At 42.2% G+C, this 16,836-nt stretch overlaps 1 protein-coding gene across 2 annotated transcripts in view; it reads left to right on the top strand.

Moving 5' to 3' along the window:
- The first annotated feature begins 2,835 nt into the window (after nucleotides 1–2,835).
- Nucleotides 2,836–16,836, top strand: part of LOC122715368 (misshapen-like kinase 1) — a 194,818-nt gene continuing 180,817 nt past the window's right edge. For both annotated transcript variants that reach the window (XM_043937506.1, XM_043937505.1), the window contains exon 1: nucleotides 2,836–3,295. The gene's annotated coding sequence lies outside the window, so the exon portion shown is untranslated. The remainder of the gene's footprint in view (nucleotides 3,296–16,836) is intronic.

Here is a 16,836-nt window from a genome sequence, read left to right as displayed (position 1 = left end):
AAAATGTACGGAAGAGTATCGCGCGAGGAAGAATTCGAAGATTAATCGCATCTCTCTTGCGAAATTAAAAATTTACAAACTCTTTAAACTCTTTATCACTTAACACTTATATACAATACTATACACAACCATTGAGCTAAGATTTAAGCACATCTCGCACGATAGACCCGAGAGATAACCGTTCACCGAAGAAAGAAAGAAAAACTTCTCGTCGTGCAAATTGTCGTCGCGCTTGGATTCTAATTAAACGGGGAACCACGTTGACCGTTTCGAAAAGGTTGCTTGTGGAGAAGTTCGTTGGCCAGCGATGGAGGAACGTAGTAATACGATATAATATACCGTTCGGTGTGTTTACACGCAGGCACGAAAATTGTAGGGAAAATGATGGTGGGTATGTTCGGTCGAGGGCAGGTCGTGTCACAGAGGACGTCAGCGTCCACGCCTCCCTAACGATCGAAATTCATTTCCATAATTATCTCACGATCCGGCCTCGCGGTTCATCGTCTCGTCGTCGTCGTCGTTGCTGCACCGCAGGGAAAACGTTCGACCTGATTCATAACCGGAGACACGGTTGTCCCGTGCGAACCCTGGACGGAAGTTCGAGGTTAAATTCCACGTAGATTCGCGGCCATCGTGTAATAAGTTATCGTGCAATAAGTGGAAGGGGTTGAAATGGATTCGTTATTACGTAATTAATTCCACGCGGATTACGATTCCTACTCTCCCCTCCTTATTTCCTTCTTTTGTCTTCTTTATTTCTCTGGATTCCATTTTATATATATGTATATAGAGTGATACTTGGAGAATCGTCGGTCCTTAAATTTTATCCACTTATTTCGTCTCGAACGCTTTATACACACCGGATTGTAAATTCTTCGATCGGCAATAAAGCGCGGGGAATGCGCGTGGATCGATGCAAAACAAATAAAGGGCGTTAAAAGCAAGCGAGAAAGGATCGGTATAAAGGGCGAGAAAGGGAGGTTGCGGGCAATTAAAGTATCTGAGGAGGGAGGAAAGGAAAAAAAAAAAAAAAAAAAAATAGGATTCTCATTAAGGAAGCCGGTTTCGAGCAAGACCTCGGTAGAATTTCGCTACGTAGTCTGATATATTCGCAAAACGTGTCTTACATCGCAACGCTTTTCCACCTTGTCCACCGTGTTTCTCGTTTTAATTGTGCGCGAGAGGAGGCGGGGGAGGGAGGGGGTCCGAACTCTCCTGGAATCCGCTGGCGTTCATTCGTTATTCCCTTGGCGGAAAAACAAGGAGGATTTACGCGAACACCCGCGCGGTATGGCGCACCTTGTGTGCGTGATCAATGTCTCACGTACATTTACATATCCGCCAACCCTCATGATTGCAAATGTACTGTTTAGCGTGTTGCTTTGCCGCGTATGGATCCTTCTTCCTTTTTTTTTTTTCTTTATCTCTTTTTCCTTTTTTTCCCCCTCCCCCCCTCCCTTTTCTTTCTACCGTCTGACCGCGCGCGCCCCTCCACTCCTCCGCCTCCGCTATTCAGAAACGTGGCACCGCATGCGAGTCCGTATCATCAGGCGTAATGTCGGTTTTTCATAACGGGGCCGGTAACACGGCTTTAAATCCTTGCATCTTCGATCCATGGTCATGCGCATTAAATTCACCGAGGACGCGGGATTACTTATAATTAAATCTGCCGGGTAACGCGCGCGTCCTCTCGTATATGCGACTCGTTCGTATATGCGTGTCTAAAGATCCTCGAAAGCGACATCCGATTTTTTTTTCTCTCTCTTTCTCTCTCTTTCAACTCTCGGTCGGACTCGGTTGTTTGCAGTATGTTACGCGTAAGATGCGGTAACGTACTCGCGTAACTTGTACATACTCCCCCGTGTGCTCGTTACATCTTCAACGACAAATTAACGCGGAGGGTGATAGATGTAGGAAGATTCTTTTTGTTTACTACTTCGAAGAAGATCGATTGATATGGATAAAGCGAGTGCAAAAATTATGATTCTTGATGAAATACGTTTTATTAAATATATAATATTCGCATCGTATAATTCCCTGGTTTACGATTCGCCGAACGATCGATAGAGGGGGCCGGTGTGAACATCGATCACCGCGCCACGCCATTTTACGTACGTATCGAAAATTAGTTCGAATCGAAAAGTCGAGCGCGGTTACTGCGATTATCGCTCGCGGCTGTCGCGATTTTATTAGTGAACGCGTGTGCAAAACGTGAAACCAGTTTCTCTCCATAGGAAAGAAAGGCCCGATACCGATACGCGGCAATATTTCTACAAGGTAATACACTTAGCGTAATGTGAAACGAAGCAGAAAAAAAATAGGGTTAATGCAATAATCCCGCAATTAACGTGACTTTTCGTCGTATTGCCCTCGGTATTACATTTCTATCCATCCTCCGGCGTATCTCTTTCTTCAAGCAATGCTATCGATAATAGCGATCTAAACCTACCGTTTTCACAGAAGCAAACGTACGATCGAAGAAATGTTTGTACGATTAACGTTATTCTTGCCAAAAATTGCAACGTTATCGCTTCTCGAATTCCATGGTGTGCGCACGCACACCATCAAACTGCGCACATCGAAATGCGCACGTTCCGCGAGGCGGTATCAACGCGCGAACGCGGCCATAATGCACGCTCACGTAAGGTACAGCCGAGTTCTTCATTATCGTCAGGGGCCTAAATTGCGTGGGCGTACCTATACCTTCGTACACGTTACTTACCTTGATGTACTATACCTAGTACCTTGTACGCACACACTGTTACGATCGCGTAGGGACGCGCGTTCGTTGAATACGCGTACAAATCCGTAGCCACAGGTTCGAGTGGCGAACGGTGCCGAAGTTGGTCGAAGCCGGCCGAACGCCGCGAAGCCGGTTGTCGCGCTCCTCGCCAGATGCGATGTCGAGTCAGTATCGCGTCAGTCCTCCAGCGGAATTGGTCAGTGATCTGTGTCAGAGCAGGGCCAGTCGTCACTCTCCTTTTCTCTCCGCCGGTTATTTCGTCTTTTTTCGACATTTTTCCGTCCGGCGCACATTGAAATACGAAACGGTGGTTTCACGTGATTTTCTCGTATTTGTCGCCTCGGCTCGCGAACGCATCCCCTTTTCGTGGTCTCGGGAACATACGCCCGGTATCTACGTATACTTGTAGAAGTTAGATACGTATAGTACACATACAGTAATACAGTGCCATAGTGGAGTTACCAGTGGGGAAAACAAAAATTAGTTTGCAAGCGGACGTGCCTCACGGCGACCGTCGTTCACCACGTTCTGGATCGGAGGCAGTGGGAGCAGGTGAGTGGAAATTTAAGTTGGATATCCTTTTCGTAGCGACGTGTCCAGTGGACCTTATGTCCCGGAGGGCCAGGTTGCTTCATCGGGTTTCTTGGAATTTTTGGCGAATTAATAGGGTAACGGAACTCTCCATGTTCGATCGAGAAAACGGTTGATACTTGTCCGAGGCTGAGTGATTGTACGTCCTGAAAACCGATCGAGTGTTTTTACCACTCGATCTATTAAAGATCGTCGTACGGTAGATAGATTCGTAATTACTCGGTTATACTGATATTAATCCGTAAAAGAATTAAACCGATATCGGAACGGTTAAAGTTTATTTATTTCATGGTCGAACAAATGGCGTCCCATTTCTGGAGACCAAGGTTATCATTCGCAATATAGATCATAGTTAAGCAACACAATATGATTCGTACGATTATCGCTACCACAGTTTCCACGTTTCACGATTAGGATCGTTCCGTTGCCCGAAGAGAGGCACACGCTCCATTGTTTACAATGTCGAATCGTCGTTAAAAAAAAAAAAACTTTCTTCGCAATCGTTGTGTTCGTCGTCTTCCACGAAACGTGCGGCAACCTTTTCGTTCATCGTGATTCATGTACATTTCAAAGCCGACCCCTCCGAGTTCCCCTTCTGAGTTGATGGGCTCCGAAACATTCTATGCGCTCCATTTGTTAGCGTCATCTTAAAAAAATGGCGGTCAAAGGGGCAGAGACTTCTCCCACAAGATGATCGTAAATCGAGACTGGTAAGTCGTTTTTCTCTTCTTCGTCTCTCGTCTTTTTGCCCTTTTTCTCGCTGATCCCTTACCGTTAGTGGTTCGTCCTACGAACGGAGGAGCGTGTTGATCGCCGTCGAAATTTATACCCTTGAATGCCTGCATTCTAGAGTATCTGTATTCTCGAATATCCGTGTTCTCCGGTACCTTGATTCGCGAGTACATAAATTCTTGGGTAGCCGAGTTTGCGAGTACTTAAGTTTCAGAACACTAGTCTACGAGTTGCCAATTTTTTGAAAATATCCAATACATATTTGATTCGTCGAACCCTTTATTTTTCGAGATATTTTGAATTCTTATTTCTCTTTATATCACCACGCTCGAGCAATTTTTATTATTTGTATTACTTGTATTGCTTAAATTTTTTTATGCTTTTTTAATATCTCTCGAAGATATTCAAATATTTAAGTATCCAGTTTCCAAGATTTAATAGAAGAAAGTGGCTATATTCGCATGATCGAACGAGACGTATAATTTTGCTGTCTCATTATATTAACACGTTACAACTCTGTTGAATAATGAATCGTCTCTTGCACCGATCAAAGATGAACCTAATTATTATAGTAATATATCGCGTCAAGCCATATTGTTCGATCCGAGCAGCTGTTACAAACTCGACGTGTTATTCGCATTTTTCTCTCTCGATCCACGCCCGATATTAGAATATCGCAATTACACGTTACTATTATTAACTGTTAATACTCGGACGAACTGGTTTGAAAATCCGGATCCTCGTAACGTTGCCTCCCTTGCGGTGCACCGCTCGAAGCGTGTCTCCGCTACAGAACGGAATCACGTAACGTATTCAAAATGCTATCTAACATAATATCTACATCCCTATTTTCATATAAACTACACCTTCTCGATTTCGTATCCCTTTGAGCCAAATTCGCGGACAATTTCACGCAACTGTTTCTAACGTTACCTCTCGGGAAGAAACGGATAAAAAGCATTACATCTTTTTTCATCAATCATCGTGCGCATATTTGTAAATTTCGTTCGAAAAAAATAATCTTTCGGAATCCTTTCCTTTTTAAATAAAAGGAAAGTAATAACTCAATCCAAACTATCCGCATTGTTCGAAGGCTATACCTGCCTTTTTTTTTTTTTTTTTCAGCTTTGCAGAATTCTTTTCTTTTTCTAGATAGCAATAAAAAGAAAAAAGTAATAACCCACGTATGACTCAATTGGAATCATTCGTTGCTCGAAGGCTAAACGTATCATTTTTTTTCTTTTTTCCTTACCTTCCAGAATGCATTCGTTTCTTCTCTCCTTTTCTCTTCCATTTCGAAACACTTCTTTCTTTCCACGAGCGATCGACGATTTTCCCGCGGTTTTTTCCTCTCTCTCTCTCTCTCTCTCTCTCTCTCTCTCTCTCTCTCTCTCTCTCTCTCTCTCTCTCTCTCTCTATGCTCGAAGCGGACAATGGCCCGGTACAAACGCGGTGCGCACCAGTGGCTGGCGGCGAGGTTAAAATCGAATGTGTGTCACGTTCACCGGCCGCGTCGATTAGTAATCGGAGCGCGCGAGAGGCAATTACACTTGAAAAAGTCAATGTTACGCTGGAAGGTTTCGTACGGGTTGCGTAACCCCTGTCTGTTCCGGGTTACGCCCGGACCCGGTTGCGTCGGTTTCACGGTTCTTTCAACGCTTCAATTCGCGGAATCGCCTTTTTCGTGAGTAATCTATGCATTAATCGGCTCTTTGTTCGGAATTTTAATTCGAATTTTGTGAGTGCCGTGACATCACGGATGGAGATGATGCATTATGATTTTCGTTATCTCTTTTTCAAGAGAACTTTTTTCAAGAGTTTAAAGATCGGATTACGATGAAACTGTAGATATGAATTATTTATCGAAAGATAAATTCCGGAATTATCGAGTTGTCGTTTTAATTAAATCGATTTGTTTTCGCACTACTCGTATTTAAAACTTTTTTTTTTTTTTTGCAATCTTTGCAACAATTTATCTACGATATCACCACAATATCTCGTTATCATCTTATCTCCATAAAAATCTCTAATCTCTTTTGCACATTGTTATTCGCAATTGTTACAACGTAGTGTCTTCATCCAATTTTATAATCTCTAATAAAAAAATCTTCTTCAAATGGCCAATTCAAAAAATGACCAATCAAAAATCATACATTCGCCACACTATAATTAATTCCGCAAGAAACATTCTCAAAAATAATCCTGCCTCAAAGAACGATCGCAGGGAGAGAGAGAGAGAGAGAGAGAGAGAGAGAGAGAGAGAGAGAGAGAGAGAGATAGAGAGAGAACACCATAACTCACCATAGCGTTGCCTATGATCGCGCATTCGAATGTACTCGCGACAATGGTGGAGATTGACGCGATGTCGCGATAGGTGGCGCACAATACCCCTTCCTTATCCGGCGTTATACGCGTAATTTACCAAGGTTATTTACTATACAATTAGATATCCCTTGCCATGTATTACGCGGATATATACGCGGGTTCTCGCAGGTTGCATGGTAATGGTCCCGCGAGTCAGTCCCATCACCGGTCCACAGAAATCGCACAGAGTTTTTTTTTCCTCCGTCGACTTGGCGGCATAATATACGATATACACACGGTGTAACGAGGTATGTAATGGGTAATAATGCGTAATGATATAATGCGTACATTCCGCGACGTGCGTCTCTGCGTATAACAAACATTGTTAGCCGTGGACGGGTCCCGGCTGACCGTAAAAGGGCCCCGTGTGGTCCCACCGCTGCCCCTTAATCACGCCCTCCATCTAGTTCTCGCGATACTTTTGTATATTCTCTCTGGGATAGGGCACGCGCGCAAACTCACGAATATCCTTCCTTTCCTCCTTCCTTTGTGTATCTTGTATGTCTTTTGTTATTGGCTTGTTCGGAAAGTAATTTCGTTTTTTTTTTTTTTCTTTTCTTTTTTCAATGAAACATCGAATCGTTTCACGTTTCGCGAGATCACACATTGGAGAAATTCAATCTCGTGGCAGTTTCTCCAGTCGGTTATTTAGTCGTCGGTTTCCCTCGATCGGTGCCTTTAAGCCTTTTGTCTTTTTTGTCTTCATCATGTTCAACCGGTCTTCCAGAAATGTGTCCTCCGTGGCATATTTTTAATGTCGAAGTTTTGAAAACCAGTTTTGATACTGATGTTCTTACCTTTTCGGTGATAAAAGAGTAAAATAGATAAAAATGCTTCTTTTGGTCTTTTTTATCACGCGCAGAAAACACAGAATCAAACGAATTTTTCTTATATAAATAAAATGCCAACTATCAAAATATAATAATAACAATAACATTTAGAACGAAGTTGGCTGGATAAAACATTCGACTAGCGACGCTCGCGTGAAAAAACGAAATTATTTTCCGACCAATTCATATATATACTGCGTGTGTATATTTTGCGCGTATGGATCGATAGAAATGCAAAGTACACATTATGCGAAAGTCGTGATACGAGGATGATAGATAAAGAAAATTGGTGGGATATTTGTAAAGGAACGTACTACAAAAAACAAAGAATCAAACGAATTTTTCTTACATAAATAAACCACGAAATGCCAACTCTCAAAATATAATAATTAACAACACGGTTTAGAATGAAGTTGGCTGGTTAAAACATTCGACTAGCGACACTCGCGTGAAGAAACGAAATTACTTTCCGAACAATTCATATATACATATTGGGTGTGTATTTTGCGCGTATGGATCGATAGAAATGCAAAGTATATATTATACGAAAGTCGTGATACGAGGATGATAGATAAAGAAAATTGGTGGGATATTTGTAAAGGAACGTACTAGAAAAAACAAAGAATCAAACGAATTTTTCTTATATAAATAAACCACGAAATGTCAACTCTCAAAATATAATAATTAACAACACGGTTTAGAATGAAGTTGGCTGGATAAAACATTCGACTAGCGACGTTCGCGTGAAGAAACGAAATTACTTTCCGAACAACTCATATATATATATATATATACACGTATATACTGCGTGTATGTACTTTGCACGTAGCATGGATCGATAGAGATGCAAAGTACACATTATGCGAGAGTCGCGACACGAGGATGGTAGATAAAGAAAATTGGTGGGATATTTGTAAAGGAACGTACTACGGTCGTACGTATACGTGTCGTATTAGAGAGAGTATTACTCGCCTTGGGACGAAAGGAAAAGGGAGACTGGCTATCCGGTTAACTGGCTTTGGACGGGGAAGAAATGGACGTGATAATTAAACATTTCTACCGCGGTTCGATGTATCGCGAGATAAGGCTGATGTACGAAGTTCAGGATGACTTCGCACACAGCCTCCTATCGATCCCCTCTACGCCTATTTATCCGATCATCACCTTCTTCTCCCCCCTTTTTTTATTCGATATATCCCGAGGAAAAGACGAATAATTTTTACTCATTGCATCGTATCGTATCGTATCGAGCAGATCGATTTCTCGAATTAAGAAGATCCGTTCGTTTATTTTTCGTATATACGTTGCCTGAAGAAGCGAGCAGGGGGAGCGTCTCGACTTTCTTCAAAAGTTATCGCTCGCTTTTAAACTTTTCGCTTGTGATGTACACGTCTTAATAATCCGGATGGTTGATACCGGTGATTTCAATGCGCGCAAGGACACGGTCGTCGAGCGGCTTGAAATGGCTGCCGGTCAGTCTCGTTTATTTTCCACGATTCTTATCGATCCCCCGTCACTCGATCACCGCCAGACAGCGCTGGTCTCGATATCCCTCCCTTTCCCCTCCCTCGAATTTTTACAAATCATATCTTATATAAGGAGACTCGCGAAAATTTTATTGAATTAATCTCGCCGATAAGACGAGGCGCGAACAGATCTATCCGTACACGTGACAAGGAAGCTCGATTAGGAGGGAGGAGGGGAGGCTCGTCGTTTATCAATCGTCGAGCTTATCGATATCGATTCCGCGAAGGTGAGCAGGTTCTCCGGTTTGTCGGTTTCGTTTGTCGAAACGGAAAAGAATCGGTTTGGATCGGTTTTCAATCGGAAAGATCGTACACTGGCGCTCGCTTCGTTTCCTCTCGCGAGTTAACGAGGCTGAATAATTGCCGACTAAGCGGCTGATTAATTAGCCGGACGCCCCTTACGAACGGGAGGGAAATCGAACGAGTTCGAGGAACGAGGAGATGATCCTCTTCGCGCCGCTCGCTTTGATCGATCGATTTTCCGCCTGTTTACCAACACCGCGCTCATCTTTCTCCATTTCTCCATCGCGGAGGGAACGGATTCGATCCGTTTCTCGTTCTGCTCGATAGACGTCCCGCGTTTCGACGATCGATCTTGTCGGAATCTTTGTTTCCTCGTTTCGTTCGAAGAAGCGACGGTCACCGAGCTTTCTTGTCGAATCGAGTCGAGATTCGATCGGTCTCTATCGATAAGGCAGAGAAGCGCGTATTTGAAAAACGAAGATTGAAATGAGTAGAGGAGTGGAATCTAGAATCTAGATCTAGAAAGGAGGCTCTGCTTAGAATTCGAAACATTTTAATTCAAGATCGAGAATCGTAGCGAGAATTTACATTGTTAATTAAAATTCTGCAAGAAGAGTTACTATTCCACTTTTACTCTGAGAAGGGTAAATCGTAAACAGGAAGTGACTTTTCTTTCTTTTTTTTTTTTTTTCTTCTTCTTTTTAAACGAAAGTCCTCGTCCGAGATCTTTGATTTCGATCATCATTAAGACATATATTTATACCCGACGTTACCCTCCCTGATAATTATGCCGATTGCACGCTAATTGGGATACCACAGATTCAGTTCGATCTGCGAACATCCCAGGAACGAGGACGGGTTTCGCGGAGAGAGAGAAAGAGAGAGAGAGAGAGAGAGAGAGAGAGCTTCCTTAATCACACGCGATTAGATCTGAATCGTAAATTTGTCATCGCGCGACGTGTCTTGCAAACGATCTCGCGTCTTCCCTCCCCTTTCCATTCCTCCCTCGAGCACCTGAAAAAAACTTTTGCAAGCCGAAATTGATAACAAGAATATGTATAATCGAAATTGATAATCGAGAGAAATTGAGCACGAATTGTACAAAATATTTTCCAGAAGAGGAATTCAAAGATCTCTCCCTCTCTCTTTCGAGAGAGAAAGAAGGAGAGCTCATCGAACTGTGACCGGCGATGCGTTGCGACGCTTACCGACTTTCCACGCTAGAGTAATCCCAGCGATGGGCGGAAAATAAAACGAGCGGACTCTCGTTTTCAAGCGAGTTATCCGAACATCTGTATTATCAGTTTCGAACATCGAAACAGAGCGACGGCCGAGATACTCTCTCCTCCTCTCTCATTCTGGAGCACGAAAGGAGGGAGGGAGGGAGAAAAAAGGATGAAATTCGATCTGGGATTACTTAGCAACATTGTTGCGGTTTTCGAGGTTGATCTCGATTCAAGAGCTAACAGCCCCTCTCGATGGATGACGGGGAGGGAGGAGGGGAGCTCTCGATAATTCGTGGTGCTTACGTTCGAAATAGTTTTGGTAAACGCTTTATGAACCGGTTCCTTTTCGTAAGCTGATATTATGGGGGCTTGAGAAGTTGCGTCAGATTGCATCGTGGTTAAACGATGATCGTGATTTTTCGAATCCTCGGTTCACGAATTCTCCCTCCTCGACGAAGGGAGAGGAGGGGAATTCCTTTTTTCTTTCCGCGGAAGGAGGAGTACACGAAGGAGAAGGTTGGTTGTAGGAAGTGAGCGCGATAAAGCAACGTTTTATCAGAAGCAATTACCGATCGAGCAAAACAGGAGGCCGTTGGAAAACGATCGTTTCTGGAATGCAAAATAGTTATCCGTGTGGGAAAAGTGGTGGAGTGGTGGTGGAGAGATGGATGCGTTTGTCGCTCCCTATATGGATGGGAGATACGTTTTCTCTCTTTTTTTTTTTTTTTTTTTTTTTTTTTAATTGGGACGCGAGCCCTAGTCTAAATACGTCGCCGTGTAAACCGATTTGATCGATGTTAACCGAGATTACGGTGAAATTTATGGAGCCGATTCATCGTTTCGCGAATTAGCGTCGTTTAACGTTCCCCTCGAATTAAAGGGGAATTTGCATACGCGCCGATCACCTTCTTACTCACCCCATTATCCATAATTTCCTTCGTTTTCATCCTCTTGTAAATCGGAGCGAGGGAAAGCGGTTCGAAATTTTTCTTTTGGAACTGCTTGAATTACGAGGTAGGAAAAGCAGATTGTACGAGGAAGTAGGTACTCGTTAATTATCGATCGTAATGCTCAAGTTGCGCACGAGAACGAGAGAGAGAGAGAAGATAGGAGAAGGATTTGTACGGGGAAGACGAGAGTCGAACGATCGAGAAATGGAAACGAACATTTTTCGAAGAAAAATTAAAAAAATACGAGAGTTCTCTCCTTCGATGGAATAACATAACGTTCCCTTTAAATATTCGTTAATCATCGTAATGCTCAAATTGAACTCGAGAATTCGACGAAAGAAAGAAGATAAAAAAAGGAATTGTACGGGGAAGACGAGAGTCGAATGATCGAGAAATGGAAACGAACATTCTACGAAAGCTTAAATTAAATAAATTATATTCCCTCGCCATTAAGTATTCGTTAATTATCGTTGATTATTTAATATTCAAATTGTGCACGAGAACTCGATGAAAGAAAGAAAAAAGAATTGTACGAGAGTCGAATGATCGAGAAATGGAAACGAACATTTTTCGAAGAAAAATTAAAAAAATACGAGAGTTCGGTGTCTCTCCTCCGATGGAATAATATAACGTTTCCATTAAATATTCGTTAATCATCGTAATGCTCAAATTGAACTCGAGAATTCGACGAAAGAAAGAAGATAAAAAAAGGAATTGTACATGGAAGACGAGAGTCGAATGATCGAGAAATGGAAACGAACATTTTTCGAAGAAAAATAAAAAAAAACGAGAATTCGATATCTCTCCTCCGATGGAATAATATAACGTTCCCATTAAATATTCGTTAATTATCGTAATGCTTAAATTACGCACGAGAACTCGACGAAAGAAAGAAAATAAAAAAATTGTACGGGGAAGATAAAAGTCAAATGATCGAGAAATGAAAACGAACATTCTACGAAAGCTTATAAATTATATTCCCTTGCCATTAGATACTCGTTAATTATCGTTGATTATTTAATATTCAAATTGTGCACGAGAACTCGACGAAAGAAAGAAAAAAAGAATTGTACGGGGAAGATAAAAATCGAATGATCGAGAAACGAACATTTTTCGAAGAAAAGTTTATATTCCCTCGCCATTACTCGTTAATTATCTTAATGTTCAAATTGCGCACGAAAACTCGACGAGAGAAAGAAGATAGAAAAAAGAATTGAGGAGGGATCGAAAATGATGATAGATAAATTTACGAACATTCTACGAAGAAAAATAAAAAAAAAAAAACGAAAGTTCGATGTCTCTTAATATCCTCCGAGGATAACGTTCCATGATACGATCGTTTATAAATTATATTCCCCCGCCATTGATTGATCAAAGCATAACACAGTGGGTGAACGAAACGAATAATGGAGCGAGGCTTCGACCGACCTTCGATCGTCGAAGAACCGGAAGATCGAGTCGTCTTCTTCGCTCGAATGCTCCCGGACCGGTGACTCTGTTCATGGCCTCTCGTAAACACCAATTACAATAATTACGATAACTGTGGCGCCTCTGTCCCGAAGCCAATGATCCGAGCTCGACTCTTTAAGTCCACGCTTAACCACCGCTATTTACTTTATCAATCACGTGACTTAATTAACATTTTGGGATACATAGGGACGGGTATGATCAGTTCGTTTTAACGAGTACGATTTTATATTCTCAGCCTTGTTTGTATCATATATCAGATTGGTTTAATAACTCTCATTATTCTGTGAACGTAAAATTTCAAAATAGAAATAATTTAATTACGTTTCGCGAAAACAATCGTTCGATATTTTCACGCGACTTTGCCTTCTCTCCATTCCGTCTATTTTTCTATCTCCTAAATAAAAAAACTGCCTTGGACTAGACAGTGACGAATAATAATCGAGTGAGTAATGTGTAGATACAACTTATAACAACCGCTAATTAGACGTCTCGAAATAAATTCTTGTTGGAGGAATATATAGGAATGGCAAAAAGCGTTGAAATGGTCGAAACATTAGCCAACATTGGCCAATCTTCTCCACTCGTCGTCTCCACTTTCATCGTAACGGATCGACACGATAATTTTTTCTTTCTTTTTTTTTCCCCTCAGTTTCAGCACATTCGGTTCGGTGAAACTCGTCCATTCGCCGCTGCGCGCGTTTCTCTCTTTCTTTTTCTTTCCTTCTTTTCTTCTACTAGTCGTAAATGCGCTATTTTATCGGGCCAACTATCGTTCGGATGGACACACAGAAACACAGAAGAGAGGAACACTTTCACGGCATTATTCCTCCTCGAGTTTCACGCAACGCTTCCACGAAAGGCGCTTAGACGACTCGAGTAGACGATAATTACGATCCCAGGCGAAACCAGCTCAGGAAGCTCGGTCACGTGTTATTTTTTTTTTTTTTGCACGACCACAGCTGCATGAATTAATAATAATAATCGCCCATGGCGGTGGCGAATTGGGTCTCTGGGTATAATGTTTGGACACGCGTAATTGAAGTTTCCGAGCAATGAAAAATAGAGAGAGAGAGAGAGAGAGAATAATGAGAAAGATGAACGTGCTCGATTTCGTGCTCGATTTCGTGCACGATTAAATGGATATCTTTACTCGAGGGAAATTGCAAGGTTTAATAATCTGGAAAAGTAAGAAACGTAATTAAAATTAAATTTCAATTACAATCGTGCGAAAATCGCTGTCGTTTATTGGACCGGAACGAACAGTTTTTCCCGGATGTGTCTTAAAAGGTCCCGAGATTTTATCGTTTTGTCGTGTGGAAACGCGTGGCGTTGCTCGTCTCACGCCTAGATCTTGACCTTTTTCAGCCGATTGTTTCGTTGAAAAGTCGGATAATTAGCACGTTGGAAGATGTTATCGGTAAGTTCAGATTCGAGACGGTGATCGACGGTGAGAATACAGGAGGGATTAGGCTTGGAGGAAAATCTAATTAATTGAAAAGTGAAACGATCTTTCGATCTTTATCACCGATATCTTTTTCCGTTCATCCACCATAGTGGATTATCTCGTAATCGTCCTCGTGATATATATATTCGTAAAAATGTAGCGGAGAAATTGAATTTTCCAATTTCTCACATCGATCAAGTTTATAATTTGACTTGAAATTGAGAGCACGATCCAGAGCACGTATCTGGACGAACGGAGATCGAGTATTAAAGTTTACGATCTTGGTACACCGCTTTCATATACCGATTGTACCTATTAAGGGGCCGGCCCCTGGTATTAGGGAGATCAGGTGGTGCAGCATCGCGGTGATTAGCCGTGTATTACGCGTGCGGATCGGGATCAGAAATCAATAAAGATTCTGCTACCAAATACGCCCCGTGTACTTTATTAAAAGAGTGGTGCGCGCTCCTCGACCACCTGGCCCTTAAGTATCGCTTACCGCCCTTTGTGAAACGAGGGGCGGCCGCTGGAATTTTTTTTACCCGATTTCGAGCCCGAGATTCCTCGTTGCGCGTTCAAAACCGATAACACTCGCTCTAATCGTTCCAATTTCGTTCGAAATTTTATCGATTATTTTTTTTCTTTTTTTTTTTTTTCTACTATTACCACTTGCTATTCACCGCTGAAAAGAAGTCTCGCAGCAAACCTATTTCTCCATTTCAGACACTTTGTCTGATATAATGATAGAAGAGCTATAATTTGAATATTCAAAATCGTAGAAATTATTTTCAAAACTATCTATAATATGTCTAGATTATCATTTTAACTACTCGAATGCGAAATTACATTTATAGATTAAATCGTTACGAATCATAATTAGCCCCCAAAAAATTGTCATGTCATATCGATACGTTAGAATAACTCTGAATTCTATGTATCGAGGTTTAGATACAGATCGTCTTTATTGTCCATTTGCATTTCTTTCCAGCAGCGAATGGTACTTTGATACATTGGAAAATCTTCGAAGGAAGAAATAGTTAGAGTTTAAAAACAACTTTACCCCGTCTAAATTTCGAACGATCGATAATCGAGCCGAAGCCAATAACTCTCCGCTCAACTTTTTCGCACGAGGATCCCTCCCCCCTTAAGCGAAACTTCGCAACGCAAGCGATTCGAATAATCCCAACGGAACGGTTGCGTAGAACCTAGCGACCTCTGTCATTTAACCCGCGGACGGATAATCCACTCGTCTCTGACCCGGTGTCTAAGATTTCACGGCGCACAATGGAGGCTCGCTTGGCTCGCTTCTTAGCTTCGGTGGCGGGAGTGGAGGGAGGGGAGGGGGAGGCCTCCTCTCTCGCCGGTTGCTCCCGTTTCATTTTCACGTTGTTCGCCACGGCAATTCTAACCGTTTGACACAGTGGCGGGGGCTCGCTCGTCGCTTGTAACGACCTTCGCGAATAACACGGTGTTGCGCGTACAATTTCAGACGGCGTAACGACCGCGATAATTCGTGTCCCTCTTTCGAGGCGAAAGAAAGTGGAAGAAATCGCGGTAGAATTGGTGATCGTTTCTGCGGTGAAAAAGAAGAAGAAGAAAGGTTCGGTTTCTCTTTTCAAAGTTCTGTCGTTTGCTCTCGGACGGTAAAGAGGGTTATTATCGACGCTGTCGCATCTCTATTCTACGGAAGATCGTGTCGATTTGAATTCGTATTTCGTGGATGGATCTCGTGAATTTAGAAGATTCTGTACAATTTTGGAGATTCGTTGAATAGAATATGGAATAATGGAATTTTTCTTCGATTTTTCTTCTTCTCAGATTAGAAAATTAAACTGTTGCTGTAGGATGGAACAATTTTCTTCGATATTTTCCCTAATTACAATTCAGAAAGACCCCGTCTCTAAAGCAATCATTTTTCGCCAATTCGGTCGATTCCTTTGTCACGAGAAGAATACTAAAAAGAAAAAAAAAAAAAAAAAAAGAAAAAGGAAAAAAAGACGAACGAAGAATTCTACTCGTCGAACGTATACACCGATCCTTAACTGGAAAGAAAAGAAGAACGGTGGTGGAAAGGTTGGTCGGGTCGGAAGGAAGGCGGTATTGTTATAAATTATTGTTATTAAACGCCGCGTTGCGGCGTAAAAAGCGAGCACGAGTGGTGTTAATAAAACGGTGAGATGAATTCCTCGGTTGTCTGGGACAACGTTTATTGCCTCGTTCCTCGCGAGAGATGCGTATTACCATGCCCTCTCGTCCGACATAAACCAGCGCCGATAAACGGCGATGATTGTAAGCCCGATTCCGTATTGCGAGCGTAAATTTCGCGGCCTTCGTGGACGCTCGAAGTATGCCCCTTTCCCTATCCCCGATATTCGTTCGTTAAAAACGATCGTTAAAAAAAGAGACATTCGATTTCGAGAGGGAACGTGCACCGTGCTCGTGGATTTTCTGTGTCTAGGTTAAAAAACGGTATTGCGTGCTAATTCTACCGAGACCGCGTCGAGGCGAGTTTAGATCGATCGCGAGGAATCCGTGAAGCCGGTTTCTGGAAAGTTGAAGGGGGGGACCTAGTTTCGATGTTTTTTTTATCGAGGAATAAAACGCTACATACGATTCGATACAGAATTTTGAAGGGTTGAGGGTCGTGATTGTTGAAAAATTTTGTGATTCGAATAATTGTCTTTGCGAAATTGAATACGAAAACGGACGAAATTCTA

Source organism: Apis laboriosa, unplaced genomic scaffold (assembly GCF_014066325.1).
Source record: "Apis laboriosa isolate Shangri-la unplaced genomic scaffold, ASM1406632v1 scaffold34_cov151, whole genome shotgun sequence".
NCBI classification, from domain to species: domain Eukaryota; kingdom Metazoa; phylum Arthropoda; class Insecta; order Hymenoptera; family Apidae; genus Apis; species Apis laboriosa.
This window is presented reverse-complemented; position numbering and strand designations above follow the sequence as displayed.